This window comes from Temnothorax longispinosus, unplaced genomic scaffold (genome assembly GCF_030848805.1).
Source record: "Temnothorax longispinosus isolate EJ_2023e unplaced genomic scaffold, Tlon_JGU_v1 HiC_scaffold_20, whole genome shotgun sequence".
In the NCBI taxonomy this organism is placed as follows: Eukaryota; Metazoa; Arthropoda; class Insecta; order Hymenoptera; family Formicidae; genus Temnothorax; species Temnothorax longispinosus.
In genome coordinates this window covers 254,133-272,649 of record NW_027270014.1, presented here as the reverse complement: position 1 = coordinate 272,649, position 18,517 = coordinate 254,133, and the positions used below count along the sequence as shown (strand labels likewise).

General features: G+C 45.0%; 2 long non-coding RNA genes across 3 annotated transcripts in view; one reads left to right on the top strand and one right to left on the bottom strand.

Moving 5' to 3' along the window:
- Window positions 1-18,517, bottom strand: part of LOC139823859 (uncharacterized) — a 315,960-nt gene that overhangs the window by 59,845 nt on the left and 237,598 nt on the right. The gene's annotated exons all lie outside the window — the stretch shown is intronic.
- On the top strand, window positions 10,808-18,494 carry LOC139823871 (uncharacterized). Of its 2 annotated transcripts, XR_011734923.1 has the most exons (5): window positions 10,808-11,140; window positions 11,885-12,260; window positions 13,648-14,028; window positions 17,715-17,966; window positions 18,040-18,494. It is a non-coding gene; the product is annotated as an uncharacterized lncRNA (long non-coding RNA). The 2 variants fall into 2 exon arrangements; XR_011734922.1 differs by having other exon boundaries at window positions 10,809-11,140; window positions 17,715-18,494.

Sequence of the window (18,517 nt, the reverse complement as noted above, 5' to 3'; positions counted from 1 at the left end):
CGGCCGCAATTCGCAAGTGCGTGAGCCGAGGAGTACCGTGGGAGGATTCGCTGTTCAAACGTGGACTCGAGAACACATCCGTTTTTGCTCTCGCACGGTTCGGAGTTGATCGAGTGGACTCGCACTTTCGGAGCTCGACAAGTCGCCTCAGCAGCAATCTCGGGCCTTGAGTGCTTGCCTCTTGCACATGTGCCTGCTATATCGCCTGCTTGCCCGTATTGCACGTTTTGCCTGTCTGTCTGCTGCGGCACGTGAGTGCCTGCACATCCTAGCCTGCTGCACGCCTTCCGCTCTCTATCACCACAGGGAGGACCGGACGCCACGAGGCCACCACGAGAACATCGGGCAACGATACGGTGAGTCGCTTTTTCGCTTGTTATTTCGCTTTATTCGCCTAATTAAAATCGTGAGGGGATTGCCCCTCTGGTCCTTCGAACCACGAGGCCTCATTGACCGATCGCAAATCCGGGGCGATTGACACCCCCCCGAGCATTGGTCCTTCGAGCCGGATCTTTCTTTCTCGCGTCTAGAAGCTTCCGCCGACCTTTCGCGCGATTCATTCGGAACTCCGCATAAGCATTCGTCATTGCATTCGACTAATCGGCGTGCGTTATTGTGGTCTCGCTTGCGTGCGGGCCATTATTCGAACTTTCTTGCATCGTGTGATCAGCGCGTGCCCCCTTGCCCTGCGTGATATCTCTCGTCCTTCGTCGCACTCGGCACGTTGCGACGAAGATATCCGCGTAAAGGTAATTGCTTGCGCGCGTGCTATCACTCGAACATCTCGTTTGGTTCATTAATCGAACATTGATCTCGCAGTCCATCGGGACATTGAAATCGGATAATCGGTGTGTGCCTTTCGCATGGTATATCTTGTCCGCGCGTCGCATCGGCACGTCGCGGCGAATATATCCGCGTATTCGTTGTTTCATTTCGCGCGCACGCCATTACTCCGATCTCTCGAGCTAATCGCAGCATAATCGTTGCGGATTTTGCATTTGAAAAATTAATTGCGAAAGGCGATCGACTATTCGTGAATCTTTCATCGCCAGCAATCTTTGTTTTCGAGCTCGAGTCGTCCGCCCCCCCTCGACCTTGGCGAGCGGCGCGGCTTTCGCTCATTGTATTGCTTGTTTGGTCTCCGCATTCCGGAGCGAGACATACTTCTTGCGTTTGTTGTGCTGGTTGCCACCCCCTGAATTCTCTCGACTTTCGAACTCGTTGCTTCGTTCGTGCGTTGTGTATCGTTGTGTACATATTTTCGCTACCGGCTGACGAGCATAACACGGATTGCGTCGCGCGTTCACGAACGGCCCTCAATTTGAGACAAGTACATCTTGTACTTCGATTTCAAGATGACTCAAGGCAGCAGCGCGCGCCGCCGCGAGCTGTGCATTCGGCGCATGCAGGAAGTGCATCAATATTCGATGCTCGCGGTAGACAACATGGCCATGAGGCCAACCTTCCTTGTTCGGTATCCGGCGGTAGCGCAATTAGTTCAGGATTTTGAGGAGGCCCACCTCCAAATAATCCAAGACGCTACGGATGAAGAATTCGCCCAAGAAGACGTGATACGTAATGACTTTGACACAATGCGGTTCGCGGTAATAGGGCGTTACGAAAGCTTCGTTCCCGCGCGGGAGACCGACGAACCCGCGCAGGGCGCGCCGCCGGCGCATCACTCCGCGATTAAATTACCGAAGATCGCCCTTCCTTAATTCAACGGTGATCTTGACAAATGGCCGTCGTTTATCGCGCTGTATAACCAGGCGATCCACGAAAATCGCAGTGTCCGCGATCGAAAAATATCAATACTTGTTGGCCTCGCTATCGGGGGAGGCTCTCGGCGTGGTGAGAAACCTGCCATTGACCGCGGAAAATTACGAGATCGCGTATGATGCGCTTCGGGAGCGCTACCAGAATAGGCGCAAATTAGCGACGCAGTACTGGCGTTCGTTCGTACACGCCAAACCGTTGGTTGCGGATTTCGCCGAATCCCTCCGCGCGTTACTGGACGTGTTCACCGAGAACACGCGCGCCCTGAGTATGCTGGATTATCCGGTCGACGCCTGGGACTTTATGCTATTTAATTATTTACTCGAAAAGCTCACTCCCACGCTCCGGGAGAAGTTCGAAGCGGCCCACATGACCGTGGAATCGCCGCGGTATGATCAGTTAACGAGATTTCTAGCGGGATACTGCACGGTTCTCGCGTCGGCGTCGGGCTCTTCGGCACTGCCGAGTAAAAAGAAGGCCGCGTCGACCACTTCGCTCGTCGTCCAAAACGCCGCGTGCCCTAAATGTACGGAGCAGCATTTGCTGGCTAAGTGCCCCGTTTTCCTGCAGCTCTCGGTCCGGGAGCGGCACAATTTCGCTCGCGAATCGGGACTCTGTCTAAACTGCCTCCGCGCGGGACATAACTTGAGGAATTGCTCTAGCCCGTTTACCTGCCGGCATTGTCAGGCGAAGCATCACTCGTTCCTGCACTTCGGGCAGGCCGGCGTCCCATCGCTCGAGGCCGCCGCGGCGGTCACTCCAGTCGTGGACAGCCCCGCGGCTCCGGCGGATACGGGCGATAAACCGATCGTCTCCATGGCGAGCATTTCGAATCGCGTAGTCCTGCTCTCGACGGTTCGTGCGGAGGCGCTCGACGCTCACGGCAGCGCCTTCCCGGTTCGTATATTGCTCGATAGCGCGAGTCAGGCGAATTTTGTCACGGAAAGTTGCCTTCAACGGGGCGGCTTCGCTCGGGCGAGGCATCGTGCGACAGTGATGGGCGTTGGCGAAACGAGGGCCGCCACTACGAGGGGCCTCACCTCATTCGTAATCCGGGTGCGAAATGAGACCGACATTCGATTTCCGGTGGAAGCCACCGTGCTTCCTCGCATCACCTCGCTGTTGCCCGGTAGCCGTGTCGATGCCAAACCGTGGGATCACCTGCGAGGGCTGCCCCTCGCAGATCCGGAATTTTATCTGCCCGGCTCCATCGATATTCTGCTGGGGGCGGAATCCTTTGTGTCCGTGTTACGCGACGGTCGGCGTACCGGTAAAATCGGGGAACCGGACGCCTTTAACACAGCATTCGGCTGGGTCTTGATGGGCACGGTCTCTCCTTCACTTCACGTGCAATCCGTGCACTCCTTCGCCACCACTATCGAGTCGATTGACGCCGCGGTAGGGCAGTTCTGGAAATTGGAGGAGGTTCCCAAATCCATCCCTTGCTCCGAACAGGATCGGCGTTGCAGGGAGATATTCGACCAAACCACCTATCGCGACCATTCGGGTCGCTTCGTTGTCTCATATCCTTTCATCTCGGACCCCCCTACGTTCGTAGATTCGCGACCGGTAGCCGTCAATCGACTGCGTGCACTCAAGCGTCGTTTCAAGTCTAATGGGGAGTTTCGAGAGGGCTATAACGCGTTTATGCAGGACTATTTAGATAGCGGCCACATGGAACTGGCGAGCGATCCTTTTCCCGCGGACGGTCGCGTGTACTATTTGCCCCATCACGGGGTTTACAAGCTGGACAGCGCGACCACCAAACTTCGCGTAGTTTTCGATGCTTCGTCGAAATGCCCGAACGGGCTATCCTTAAACGATACCTTGCTCAGTGGCCCGAAATTGCAGCCCGACATAGTCGCGGTTCTACTTCTCTTTCGCGCGGAGCCCGTGGCCATTACCGCGGACGTAAAGCAAATGTTCCGGCAGATCTGGATCCACCCGGAGCATCGCAATTATCAGCGCATCGTCTGGCGCTTTTCGGAATCGGAACCGATCCTCGATTACGTACTCAGGACGGTCACATTCGGTACTCACCACGGCCTCTCCGTTTCTGGCGATTTATTGCTTGCTCAAATTGGCTCACGACAATCGGAGTAAGTACCCGTTGGTGTACGCGGCGCTGATCGAGTCTCTCTACGTGGACGACGTCGTCGTCAGTGTCCGCACCGTCGAGAGAGCTGTTGCGCTCCGCGATCAATTGCTCGAGCTCTTTCGGAGTGCTGGATTTGAGTTGCGGAAGTAGGCGAGTAGCCACCCCGCCGCGTTGGTGGCCTCGATCCGGAAATCTGTAGTCAGAGGACGCTTTCCTTCGAGTCGGCCGACGATCAAGCGCTTAAGGTTCTGGGTCTTCGTTGGCACTCGCAGTCAGACAGTTTCGGGTTTCAGCTAAACCCTCTGACGCGAGGATGCACTAAGCGAACGATACTGTCGGAGGTAGCAAGCATATTTGATCCATTAGGATTCTTGGCGCCGTTGACTTTTACCGCCAAACGATTGATCCAACGGTTGTGGACCTTGAAGCTCGAGGTGGGACGACGAACCCCCATCAGATGTTCGCCGTCAATGGGAACGATATAAATCAGAGTTTGCCGCGTTGGCTCCCCTGCGAATACCCCGTACCTTTCCCTCGGGCGCGAACTTTTGGCACGAATTGCATGGCTTTTGCGATGCGAGCGAGCAGGGATATGGGGCTGTCGTGTACTTGCGTACGGTCGCTCCGGCGGAGACCGGGGTCGCGATACTTTGTGCGAAATCTAAGGTAGCTCCATTGCGCGCTATTTCCCTTCCCCGTTTAGAGCTCTACGCCGCGTTACTTCTCGCGAATCTGCTCGCGTACGTCCGCCAAGTCCTGCAGGGACACATAGAGATCGACGCCGAGTACGCCTGGTCCGATGCCAGGGTGGCCCTGTGTTGGATCCGCTCTTCCCCGCATCGATGGAAGACCTTCGTTCGCAACCGCGTTGCTCGGATACAAGACAAGATCCCGATCTCGGCGTGGGGTCATGTGGCCACCGAGCTCAACCCAGCCGATCACTGCTCCCGTGGGCTTTTCCCTCGCGAACTCGTGGCCAATTCACTGTGGTGGAGAGGCCCTGAGTGGCTCATAGACTTCGAATCTCGCACCGAGCCGACACTCTCCGAGGAAACTCTCCCATGCGAGGAAGAGCGGATCACAGCCCTTGTCGCCTGCGATCCCCCTCATTCTATACTTTCGCTATTAGATAAGTTTTCGTCATTGGATAAGATTTGTAGGATTATCGCGTATCTTCTAAGATTCGCCCGTCGATCCGGGGCCAAGTCGGTGCCCGCGACCTTGGCCGTGGATCAACTCGAAGCGCAGTCGGCGCTACTAGTTGTAGTTAAACTCGTCCAATCGATTTCCTTCAGTGATGAAATCGATCAACTTCGAAACGGGAGGAGGCTGCCCAAGCCGTTTATTAGACTCGCCCCCTTTCTTGACCCAACGGGTGTTCTCAGGGTGGGCGGCAGGCTCATCCACTCGGGGCTGACGCTTGAGGTCAAGCATCCTGTGCTCCTCCCCAGCAAACACCGACTTACCGAGCTCGTCATCGAGCAGACACACCGTACGCATCTGCACCCGGAAAGACGCACGCTTCAGTATTTGCTCGCCCAGCAATTCTGGATAATCGGGGTTCATCGCGCAATCCGCCGCGTCTTAGCCGATTGCTATATGTGCTTCCGAGCGAATCCTCGCGCTCTCCAGCCTCCTATGGCCGATCTCCCGGCCGACCGTTAATGCAGTCAAAGCGTTTTCAATCAGCGGTGTAGACTTCGCGGGGCCGTTCTCGATCGTACCCCGCCGAGCTCGGGGAGTCTCCTCCTTCAAGGCTTATGTATGCCTGTTCGTTTGCTTCACAATTAAGGCGACCCATTTAGAAGTCGCTCTTTCGTTATCTACAGACTCCTTTCTCGCTGCGCTGCGACGCTTCGTATCCCGTCGCGGACGCTGCTCACTCTTGTACAGTGATTGCGGAACGAATTTTGTGGGAGCAGCGCGAGAACTCGAGCAACACATGTGCCACGCGGCGGAGCGAGAAAGGATCCAATGGTCCTTCAATCCTCCCTCTGCGCCTTATTTCGGGGGACTCTGGGAGTCGAATGTTAAATCGTTTAAAACCCACCTTCGACGGGTGGTAGGGGATCAAACCCTTTCGTTGGAGGAGTTCACGACGGTCCTCACCCAGATAGAGTCCGTCCTGAACTCTCGACCCCTCTGTCCGCTGAGCACCGATCCCTTGGATTTGGAAGTCCTGTCTCCCGGACATTTCTTGACTATGGAGCCTCTCGTGGCCGTCCCTTCGCCCGACCTGACTCCGCTGGCAACGAGTCGCTTAGGCCGGTGGCAGCTGGTACAGCGGATGCACCAGGATTTCTGGAAGCGCTGGCACAAGGAGTATCTCCATACTTTACAGCAGCGTCCCAAATGGTGGATCTCCGCCAACCCGCTCACCGTGGGCTCGTTGGTACTTATTAAGGACGATAACGCGTCCCCGTTGCGCTGGAAACGCGGCCGCGTAGAAACGCTACATCTCGGTAGCGATGGCGTCCCGCGTGTCGCCACGGTTCAGGTGGCGGACGGCTCGATCTTGCGTCCCCTGGTGAAGCTATGCCCCTTGCCGACGGGCACACCACGAGCCGCGGATTCCGAGTAAAACAAAAAAAATACAAAACATTGTATTTTGGTGGGCGGCATGTTCGGCGCTCGCCTGTATATATTAGATGTCCGTGTTATTAGTAATTGTTGTACATATTAGTTGATAAGTTGCGCGTACAATTAACGTACAAAATCGTATTTCGTGACTCGCGCGAGACGTTGGCGGATCGCGACAGATAGCAACACTCGCGCGACTCACCCGACTCGTGCTGCCCGCCCACGGGTGGCCCGCAATTATTTGGAACCATGAGTACTCGCTCCGGCCGCAATTCGCAGGTGCGTGAGCCGAGGAGTACCGTGGGAGGATACTGTTCAAACGTGGACTCGAGAACACATCCGTTTTTGCTCTCGCACGGTTCGGAGTTGATCGAGTGGACTCGCACTTTCGGAGCTCGACAAGTCGCCTCAGTAATTTGATTGCGGGCCTTGAGTGCTTGCCTCTTGCACATGTGCCTGCTATATCGCCTGCTTGCCCGTATTGCACGTTTTGCCTGCCTGTCTGCTGCGGCACGTGAGTGCCTGCACATCCTAGCCTGCTGCACGCCTTCCGCTCTCCATCACCACAGGGAGGACCGGACGCCACGAGGCCACCACGAGAACATCGGGCAACGATACAGTGAGTCGCTTTTTCGCTTGCTATTTCGCTTTATTCGCCTAATTAAAATCGTGAGGAGATTGCCCCTCTGGTCCTTCGAACCACGAGGCCTCATTGACCGATCGCAAATCCGGGGCGATTGACACCCCCCCGAGCATATATAAATATATTTAATTGTAATTTTTATCGTTGTAAATATATATAATTTTTTTTTAATTTTTACCCTTTTTCAACTATTTCTTCATTCATTTAAATTATTATTCGTTGTTATCCATTCTTTGGATTGTCAAACAAACAAAAGCGTTGTGTGGAATCTCAACTGTGCCAAGTTACAGCGCTGGTCAGGAGTGCTATCATTTTATACCAGTTTCTGACCAGCACTATCGCTTAGTACTCGATTGTTAAAAAGCACAAGTGTTAAAACAAAGTATCGAGTCAGGCGATTGGCTGTTAAATATTTGTAATTGACAGTAACTGGATTAGAAATATTGCAGTCAATTATAATTTGCACTTTTTGTGGCTCGTACGTTGTTTTACAATTATCGAACCAAAGAAAACGTTTGGTATTCAACCGCGAGAAACAAAACAGATCGACATGAAGCGAGCACTCTACGTTCACGCGTCATTCTGTTTCTTCATTAGTTCCTTTTTTTAAAAAGCATTCCAAGTATTGATAACAACAATTATCGAGTCACGGTTGACTTGGAAATACTTGTATTGATCGCAAGTCGTACCGGGTGGCTCAGATTATTGAACAGTTATAAAAAATAAGAACGTTGGGATGTGAACCGCAATAGAATAGAAAAAAATCGATACGAAGCAAGCACTCTGTGTTCGCGTCAATTTCTTCCTTCGCTAATTTCTTCTTAGAAAGCATTCCAAGTATTATTAACAAGAAAAATTATATCAAGTATTGTTAAAAGGATCAAATCTCTAAGAATTTCTTATTACTATTTTAACCGATTTTAAACTTTTTTTATTTCTACATCTGCTTTTACAATGTCCATCGTTGTTGAACATTTGTACAAATTATTCCGTCTCAATAATTTTTACCGTCCTTAAATATTTGAAAAATTATTCTCTTTAACATTTCTACTGCCAAACATTTGTAAAAATTGTTTCAAGTCTTTTTTCAACACTTTTTAAAATCATTACAAGTTTCCATTAAGTCTCTTCGCCCCCCCTCGCTGTTCAAAGCTTGTTTAAAAAACATTTGCAAGATATTACACACGTTTGTTACATACGTTTTCTAAGTTTAGGAGAAAGTATGCTGAAATTTCGTCCCGATTATTTTCGATACTCGCAAGTGTTCTTTTCCGTTACGGGTCCCTGCCTCGGATGGATCATCGCCGTTGCTGCTGCTGCTGCTGCTGCTGCTGGTGACTTCCCGGATCCTCGCATCGTCGCATACTGCAAAACAACGATGGACAACGATGATTAATCTTGACATTTTGTTTCACACGTAACTATTCATTTATTTAAGATGGTTCTCCTGTCGTTTAATCGTGGCGGCTCTTGGTCGGTGCGTCCTCCCCAAGGAGGAGGGAACGCGCACGTTCAAGCCCCGTCACCGCGTCAAGGTAGCGGCCACATCGACGGGGGGTGGAGGGGTGGTAGAAAGGTGAATGGGTAGGAAAGGAAATATGGATAAAGTTGATGGAAATAAGGGAGGAAAGAAGGGCCAATGACATTTATGATATCTACGCTGGAGGTAATTTAGGAAATTAAGTAGAAAATACAGTGAAACATAAAAAAATACAACGTAACAAACGTGTATATTTTTTTAAGGCTTTGTCGGTGGGTGGGTGGTGTATTACCGCAGTCTGAAATAAAATACAAGACGATTAAGTACGCGCTGAACGAAATAAACTTTAAAACAGAATAGAGAATGTAAATCTTATAGGTTTTATTTTACCGACGACGCTTTTCACTGCTCGGCCCCGGGCGTGGATTGGCGGGGTCTTCCGATTCCTCGGACGAGGTCGACGGTGATGGTTCGCGTGTGGTGCTGAAAAGAAATATAATTATTAACACGCACGCACGCACTCGCGCACGCACGCGCTCATACAGACGCACGTACACGCACGCTTTGAACGAAATAAACTTTCAAACGAAATAGAGAAGGTAGTGTTAGGTTTTAGGTATTTTACCGACGACGCTTTCCACTGTTCAGCCCCGGGCGTGGGTCGTCGGGGTCTTCCGATTCCTCGGACGAGGTCGACGGTGATGGTTCGTGTGTGGCGCTGAAACAAAATAAAATTATTAACACGCACTCGTGCACGCACGCGCTCACATAAACACACGCACACCTTGTTTTCGCCTTCGGCAGTCTTCGGCGTCGGCGTTCCAGTTCTTCTTCGGCAGCCAGCTACATTTTCCTTTCGCTAGCCCTCTTTTTCGCTGCCTGCCTTGGTGTTACGTTGGCGACGAATTCTGGCATGTAACGCCAGTCATTGAAATATACGTCGTACGGCTTCGGTTGCCAGCTGGTTACGTTGAGATGTGTGTTGAAATCTCCTGGCCGGTACGACTCGATTATTTCTCGCCAATTGGAAGGCATGATGTCTCCCTTCTTCCAGTACATCATAAATTTTTTCGCTGCTACCGACGCCGCCGCTCCGCCACCCGCCCGGACGATTAATTTTTGTAGATCGGCGTCTCTCCGTCTCCCAATATTGATTCCTTTGATACTCAATTCTTCAAAGTATCTCTTCTATATCTGTAAGAATTATGTAAAAAAGATTAAGTAATTTGTCACCGTTAAATGTGTAAGAAAAATTTATAGCGTTTTTCATTGGCAGAACTAGTGCGCACTTAGTGCACATTAAAGCCGTTGTACACTGATTTAATATTTAATATTTAAAGTATAATGCAAATATTTCAATTGATAAAATAGTCAATACATATTTTACCAAACAGTACAATAAAGAATATTAAGGCTTTCGCCTTAATATGACTTAACCCGTATATATATATTAAACATACACATTACGTTGATTTGTGTACAACGGCTTTAATGTGCACTGAGCGCGCACCAGTTTTGCCAAAGAAAAACGCTATATAGGTATCACATACCGCGTGGCTCGTCAATCGGGCTGCCGTCGCTGCCGCTGTCGCTGTCCATCTGTACGAAAAACAATAAACAATAAAATTTGTTCGTTAAAGTTTACCGTGTAACAAGAAAATATAACAACTATCGAATACCTACCTTTTGCCGAGGCAGGTTCAGACGATCACAGAGGCTCCGTGGATTCGCACTGTAACGTAAGAAATACATTGTTAGAAAAAACAAGTTGGACGCAACAAACGACCGTGGATTCGCTCGTAGGGCTCGTCAAGACGAGTAAAACGATATGCGACACGATATGGGGTTTGGATAAACCGTTGAAAAGTTACCTGTATATTTCGCAAGTTGATTCACTTTTCGCCGATGAGGTCACAGCGTGACACAATGAGACACAGCGAGCGATCAAACACGCGCGGGTAAACGCCGTGCGGTACCTGACGAGTGCGTTGACCTGTCGCTTAAGATTATTACTCGAAGGGCCATCTACAATGGAGAGTCGTAGGTCGTAGCAGTAGTCGTAGAAAATATTTCCATTTCGTACCGCATACTACCTACGGTTTACGGCAGGTATCGCGAGCCAATAGCCGCGTTCAGCAGACAATGCGTCGATTGGTTCTAATAAAAGTAACAGCCAATCACGTTCGACTGCTATTCAGATGCTTCGTCTGAACGCGCCCAATCAGTATCGAGCCACAGATTAATCTGTGATCGAGCTGGAGTGAGTCGATGAATTTTCAAACGCAACCCGGGTGTCAGTTTTATTATTTAGATAAATTTTCTTCTTTAATCGAATAAAATATTAAAAAATAGCACGTCCGACGAAGAAATGTTCGTCGACGTAAATGACGAAGAGGATGGCGAACGCGCGACGCTTGGATAAAGGAAGAATCGATCGCTTTTGTCAAAGCTAATCCAAACTACATGTACGCGCGAAAAAGTGGAAGGAATATACTGGCAAAAATTTTTGCAAAGACGACTCGGAGGAGCATCAAATGTGGTAGCTTGTCGAATAAAATGTCAGGTGAGTTGCATATATAAATTACTTTGCGTGTCGCGTGTGACGATGAGGTTAGGTTATGTCATTTATAATTTCGTGTCATTTCTGGATATCAATCACACGTATGTTTCCCTGTAGCATAAACTCGTAAAAAGTGAAAAGTTTTACCGTCGAATTCAATATTTCTTAATAAAACTTTATTTTTTAACAATTTACACCAACAAAAAAGATACGCGATCAATATCCAGAAATCAAATCGAAACACGAGTGACATAATCTCATCGCCTGATTTGATTACCATCAGGCAAAGATTCCGCCGAAATGTGCTACATTAATTCGCCAGCGATTTGGTAGAGAAAGACCTGAGCAGGTCGTAGTGTAGCTCAAAAAGGGTAAATCTGAACAAGAGACGGTACATGTGCACCCCTGTACGCCAGGCCAGGCAATGGTCTCTTTACTGTCAATATCTTTATTCTTGACGGACAGTATTATGCCTCGCAAATATGTTCTTCGTTCGCAAATGAAATTAGCTTGCTTTTATGACATTGACATGTATAATAGTACGTAAAACATTTTGACGGTTCGGAACTGCCAGTAATTACAAGAATATGAAAAAGACGACGAGTGTTGGACAAACTTCTTTCCCAGCATTTATTCTACCTTCACCGCATCGTCATCGTCCTCTTTGTTAACATCAAATTCAATCACCATCTTCACAAGCACTTTCGCCACAAGTGCTGTTTCGTAATTTTTCTTTATCGGTTTTAGGTCCCTGTCTCGGATGGATCGTCGCTGCTGCTGCTGCTGCTGCCGACTTCCCGGATCCTCGCGTCACCGCATACCTTGAAAACAACGACGGACAACGACGGATCGACGCCGATGGGCAAGGAAAGAATTGATTTCGTCACACGATTGTAATAAAACTTCTCCGTTTTCAGATTTACGCCTCGGGGGAATCCATGGATCAAGTGTGAAGGAAAAAATGGAGAAAGAGAGGTTTCGGGTTGCAATATACGACAGTACGACGAAGAACGCGTACGTTTTTCCAACGAAAGGCTTCCTGACGGTGGACGGATGGTGTTTACTACCGCAGTCAGAAATAAAATAGACGATTACGCACTATATATTTTGTACCAAGTAACAAGTTAGTACAAAATAATTTTCATTTATTTGTCAATCATGGTTACAATTGTTTCACTTACCGATAATCATTCCTTTTGGCATCGAGAATGATGTACAATTATAATGAGAGCTTGTCTTCTATTATTTACATAATTTTTCAACAATGAGTAACAATTTTACCTTTATTCCGTAGTCGTACAGTTTGTCCAGCGGTATTTGATGATTCACGGTATCAAAAGCCTTTTGCCAAGTCAAGGAAAGTTGCAATTGCGCATGTACCATCGTTCAATTTTTTGTACATATAATTTGAGATTAGTGCGAGAGCATCCTTACTACCTTTATGGTCCAGCAGCCACCGCCTGTTTTTTTCAGTGATTAATAACAGGCTAAATCTTTGTCTAGTTGGTTCGGTTCGACAAGACGCCCAAGTTCTTCCCTGTCAATTGTTATTAATGAAAAAAGTGTTACCGTGGAATCGATAACTTGAAAGCGTAGGACTGGGAAAACGTACCATCAAATTTGTAGGACTATGTGGCCATTTCATTATACAAATATTTACTAAGCTGCATACAAAAAATCAGCTGGTTATTAATAATTTTTATGATCTCGTTATTTGGACATATTCGGAGCGGAGGACGCTCCAGTCGAACCATGCATTTTGTACAACAATTGTTTTTCCCAGTTTATTATCCAATTATCTTAACATTTCAATGACAAACTTACTGTTAGTCAGGTAATTTTGCACTCCACCAAATTGACATGTATTACACCTGTGCACTTCATTAGCTACCTTTATCGAGAATTTTCACAGGGAACAACTTGGGCGTCTTGTCGAACCGAACCTACTCGACGAAGATTTAGCCTGTTATTAATCACTGAAAAAAACAGGCGGTGGTTGCTGGACTATTACCTTTCGTGAACCCAAATTGTTTCTGAGACAGAATATTTGAGTCAGTGACAAACTTGTGCATTATTTTACGGAGTATTTTCTCGATAATTTTTGCAAAGTTAGATAGCGAGATCGGTCGGTAATTAGTCACATTGCACCTTTCCCCAGCTTTGCAAATAGATTACAACAACGGGGCATACTTTAAGTTATCCGGCCATTCACCATTTTTCATACATACATTTAAAACATACTTCAGTGGATCTGCAATTTCGCATGCAATCGACTTAACAACCTCAGCACCAATCCCCCATCAGCCCCACCAGGGCTTTATTTTGTAGACCGTTTGTGACATTAGTTATTTCTCCAGTTGTAGTAGGATCAAGAAAAATCGATTTGTTATTTATCGGAATCTTTTTTAGGTCGGGACGATTATGAATGTATATTTTTCCAGCTAGATTAGTGCCTATAGTATAAAAAAAATCGCAAGTGCGGTTTCGTAATTCTTTTTTATCGGTTTCAGGTCCCTGCCTCGGATGGATCGTCGCTGCTGCTGCTGCTGCTGCTGCTGCGACTTCCCGGATCCTCGCGTCACCGCATACCTTGAAAACAACGACGGACAACGACGGATCGACGCCGATGGGCAAGGAAAGAATTGATTTCGTCACACGATTGTAATAAAACTTCTCCGTTTTCAGATTTACGCCTCGGGGGAATCCATGGATCAAGTGTGAAGGAAAAAATGGAGAAAAAGAGGTTTCTGGTTGCAATATACAACAGTACGACGAAGAACGCGTACGTTTTTCCAACGAAAGGCTTCCTGACGGTGGACGGATGGTGTTTACTACCGCAGTCAGAAATAAAATAGACGATTACGCACTATATTTTTTGTACCAAGTAACAAGTTAGTACAAAATAATTTTCATTTATTTGTCAATCATGAATACAATTGTTTCATTTATTAATTCATTATTTCAAACATGGTTTCGTTGCTGGTCCCAAGTATGACATTAACCCGTATTTTCCTTGACCTCGATTTATTTGTCTTACATACCTCACAATTTTTGCATGATTCTTTTATATTTCTTATACAAGTTTTTCGCTGTGTAAACCGGGCTAATTTTCTTCTGCATTTGTCTAATGCCTATATGACACCGTTCCTCGTGGACTTCTTTCATGATCTTCCTACTGAAATCTTCTGACAAAACTATTTTTTCTTATTTTCTTACTTTTTTATAGAATATTCCATCTTTTTATATTACGTCTGGTCTCTAGTTTTTTATTACCCGATTTTTCTCTCTATCTCTTTTCATATCATCTATTTTTATTAAATTTATTATTCTCGACAGTTCCTCTTTGTTCTCTTTTGCTTCCAACACTGGGTTTCTGCTCCAGACAGTCTGCTTCCAAATTCTTTTTCCCTGGTAAATATATGTTATCTTGAAATCATATTGCGATAAATAATAGGTTAGATCACCCATGTCTTCATATGTTTTTGCTTTTATATTTAAATTTTACAAAGGCTTACGGTTGGAGTATACCGCGAAGGATCTTCCTATAAGCCGCATTGTTGTCAGTATTTTACCGCTTCTTTTATTGCCAAACACTCTAGATATATAGCTTTTTTTCTTTTTTGCATTTCATTAAGTTTTATCGAAAAATATGCAACTGGCTTTTCTTTGTTATCTGGTTGCTCTTGTTTCAGCACTGCGCCAATACCTTCTATCTAATGCATATCTGTGTATAGGCAGATCTTTAGCAAATATCTCTAATATTGGTTGGGAGCACAGGAGTTTTTTTATTTTCTTAAATGATTTTTCACACTCTTCCGACCATACATACTTATCATTTTTCCTTAACAGCTTATGTAGCGGATCTAAAAGTATTGCGCTTCTTGTTATGTACTCGTGATAAAAATTTATTTACCCCAAAAACCATCTTGCATCCTTTTGTGTCTTTGGAGTGGGGAATTCTCTAATTGAAGCTAAGTTGTCTTTAATTGGTCTTACCGAGTTGTACTGTCGTTATATAGCCCAAATATTTTATTCAATCCGAGGCGAATGTGTATTTCTTAAACTTCAATCTAAAACCTTTTTTTTTGTTATTGCCGGTAATACCTGTTTTATATGTTCAATGTATTCCTCAAACGACGGTGAGTATATCAAGATATCATCGATGTAGTTCACTGCAAATCCTGCTAATCGATCTTTTCTTAAGATGCTACTTAGAATTCGTTGAAAAATTGCCGGTGATGTTTTCAAGCCAAATGGTAGGCAGGTCCATTGCAAGTGTCCATCTTGTGTAACGAAACCTGTTTTACTTCTGTCTTCAATTCGGAATGGAATAGACCAGAAAGCTGAGTTTATATCCAGTGTTGTGAAATATCTGCAGTTTCTCGTTTTTATTATCGAATCGTCCATCATCGGGAATGGTTGAGCTTGTGGTACTATTATTTAATTTAGGTCTCTAAAGTCAATGCAAAGTCTACATTTTCTGTTTTCCTCTTTTTTAAATGCCAATGTTACTGATGCTGCAAATGGACTGTATGATATTCTTCAATGAGGTGTCTCTAGTCCTATAATAAAATCTTCAAAATCATCTCTTTCAACAATATGTACATCTGTCATTTTTTGCAATATTACAGATTTTTACCTTAATAGTTATTACACCATTTGTTCTTTTCACACCATTAGCCGTTTTTAAATGTATTTTATTCATATCTTTATCTTCTACGACTAACTAATTTTCAATTTATCAGTGAGATCTGAGACTCTGAGTCACAGATCTCTTTTATCTCCAATTTATCTTCTAGTATTACTTTGATTTTGACTAATGGTGTTATATCTAGTTAATTTTTTCCTCTGTGTTCAATTCTACCTCTATTACTAAGTTGTTTCCTACGACACTAGGTTTATTATTTTCTTTCTTCTTAAACTCCAGCACGACTCCTCCGGATGATATCCGGATATGCCTTTGCTTAAACTTTCACAGTTCTTGCATGGCCTTTTTTCTTCAGTCTTTTTTTTATTTTCTCTTCTTCTTTGGAAAACTTTTTTTTATTTATTAAACTCTCATTTTTCCTTATTTCATTAAACAGTTTTGTTGAATCTTCACGTTCTTCTCTATCTATTTTATTCATAATGAAGTCTGGCAGTCCCACTGCTATAAAAGTCGTTAAATGTTTTTGTATCCATATTTTTATTCATATCTAGCAAAAGTCTTTCCTTTCTCATTGCATAATCAATAAGAGATCCTTCATATCTAAATAACAAAGCAATCGTTACCGCGTGCTCCATTCTTTATCAGCAAAGGTCTCCAGGAAGAATCTATATCTTTTCATTCGATCCATTTAGCGGTAACTGTCAACTTCGTTAACGTTGCACAGTGCCAGTGTCTGAACAAGATTTATCCAAAAACAATCTCAATATCTCTATTTTCATTTCATCTCGTGACATAAAATCTTGTAAGTTTTGTTTCGGAAGACTTGAAAACTAAATGGTTCGAAATGTGTACGAATAACATTAATTTTCATAGTTAACGTAAACTAAATAACATTAGTTGTTTTCCATTTACACTCAAGTGATCAATGTCACTCAGTTTTCTGAGTATTTCATACTCGGGTAGGATATGTCGTTTTGTATTTACCTGCTTATTTCGGTGACAAAGCTATCGCATAACGATACAGGTCCACGTACTCACTTTTAATGTTAGTTTATTAGATTCGTTGAAGCACACGGTCTCGATCGGTGGATAAAAACTGAGTCGAATCTCTTCTTGCCAGCATGCAAAAAGAACGTGCTTTTAACTGAGTTACGACGTCACAAGTGAGAATTATCTGATTTTCCATGTAAATGGAAAGCAACTATTAATTTGTAATTGAGTAATATTAAAAAAAAAATACAAAAAACAAACGTACAATTACTAACTTTTTTTGAAACAAATTTTTACTTTTTCATCATCGTACACTTACAATGGTTGTAATAGTTTTCAGTAACAGATTAAGTACCATGTCATTTTTTAATGATATTTCAATTATTAATATATATTCTATTACATTGTTTTTAAAAATAACTAATAAATGACTGAACGAATAAAAATAACTGGTTAATGAAAATAACTAATAATTATATATAGGAGAAAGTGGTCTCCAATCGGTCACCTGGTCTGAATCGGTCACTCGCTCCATTTCATAAAAACCACGACACTCGTCATCGTGCCAACATTGTTATTATGATTAGCTGTCAATAGTGTCCCTAACTTTACTATCGGCATAATGACGAGTATTGTGGTTTTTATGAAGTGGGGGGAGGGTGGACCGATTTGGAATAGGTGGCCGATTAGAGACCACTTTCTCGTAATTAATAATATATTACTGTAGTATATTATCGTACGCGCGTCGGCGGGTTGCCGTTCTGCCGGCTCCGTCGGCTTGGTACGCGTAATATTGGTTGCCGTTCCGCAGCTGCGCAGGCGCGGTTTTTTGCGTGCGCGGTCTGTCGACCGCCGCAACTGTTAACAAAGTACTTTATCTGTTATATTATAAGAATTGTGAGGTTAACGATTAATGCAACAAACTCTACTGTTTTTCAGATTTACGCCTCGGGGGAATATGGATCAAGCGCTAAGGAAGAAAGGGAAAGAAAAGTGCGCCAATGACATTTGCTATATCTATGCGAGAGCTTTTATTCCACGGTTGCAGGGTACAATGTGAAATGGTACGACGAAGAACGCGTACGTTTTTCCAACGAAAGGCTTCCTGACGGTGGACGGATGTTGTTTACTATCGCAGTCTGAAATAAAACAGACGATTACACGCGCATTATATTTTGTACCGAGCAACAAGTTAGTAAAAAATAATTTTTATTTGTCAATCATGAATACAATTGTTTCATTTATCGAGAATCATTCTTTTTAGCATCGAGAATGATGTACAATCATAATGAGAGCTTGTTTTTTATTATTTAAATAATTTTTCAACAATGAGTAACGATTTCCCCTTATTCCGTAGTCGTACAGTTTGTCCAGCGGTATTTGGTAATTCACGGTATCAAAAGCCTTTTGCCAAGTCAAGGAAAGTTGCTATCGCGCATGTACCATCGTTCAATTTTTTGTACATATAATTTGAGATTAGTGCGAGAGCATCCTCAGTACTTTTACCTTTCGTAAACCCAAATTGTTTCTCAGACAGAATATTTGAGTCAGTGAAAAACTTGTGCATTATTTTACGGAGTATTTTCTCGACAATTTTTGCAAAGTTAGATAGTGAGATCGGTCGGTAATTAGTCACATTGCACCTTTCCCCAGCTTTGCAAATAGGTTACAACAACGGGCCGTACTTTAACTTATTCGGCCATTCACCATTTTTCATACATACATACATTTAAAACATACTT